Source organism: Rhincodon typus, unplaced genomic scaffold, assembly GCF_021869965.1.
Source record: "Rhincodon typus isolate 14 unplaced genomic scaffold, sRhiTyp1.1 hic_rhity00000542, whole genome shotgun sequence".
Classification (NCBI taxonomy): domain Eukaryota; kingdom Metazoa; phylum Chordata; class Chondrichthyes; order Orectolobiformes; family Rhincodontidae; genus Rhincodon; species Rhincodon typus.
The window spans coordinates 25,547-25,958 of NW_025966180.1; the positions used below are offsets into that span (position 1 = coordinate 25,547).

Consider the following 412-nt stretch of genomic DNA (forward strand, 5'->3'; position numbering starts at 1 on the left):
TTCAGCTTCTGTTTCACTCTGTTTTTTGCGAATTGGCATTGAATCGTGGGAAAGAAAAGTCATTATATGCAAACGTTCTCTGTCCTTTCCCCCACAGCCCCCAGTTGCTTTGCTCAAACTGGGAGAAAAGTGAGTTGGGGAAATGGTCAATTGATGTTTGTGTTTTGGAATTATTTGGACAAGTAGCGCATGCGCGAGGCTGGCCCCGCCCCCTATGCTGCTGATGGCTGTCTGGAGGAGCGCATGCGTGAAGCCCTCCCCCAGCGCTGCCATTGACGAGCATTTCCTCAGTGAGTGGAAGAGGTTTGTTTGAAACAGACCGCAATGGAGAGACCAGCGCCCAGGGAAGCGAGGGTGCAGCAGGCTCCTTCCAGCAGCACATCGAGATGTGAGTCTGGGACACAGAGGGGGG

At 52.9% G+C, this 412-nt stretch overlaps 1 long non-coding RNA gene across 1 annotated transcript in view; it reads left to right on the top strand.

Moving 5' to 3' along the window:
- The first annotated feature begins 272 nt into the window (after positions 1 to 272).
- LOC125488355 overlaps positions 273 to 412 on the top strand; it is a 2,534-nt gene continuing 2,394 nt past the window's right edge. Inside the window, exon 1 of the long non-coding RNA XR_007266287.1 lies at positions 273 to 388. This is a non-coding gene — a long non-coding RNA (uncharacterized LOC125488355). The remainder of the gene's footprint in view (positions 389 to 412) is intronic.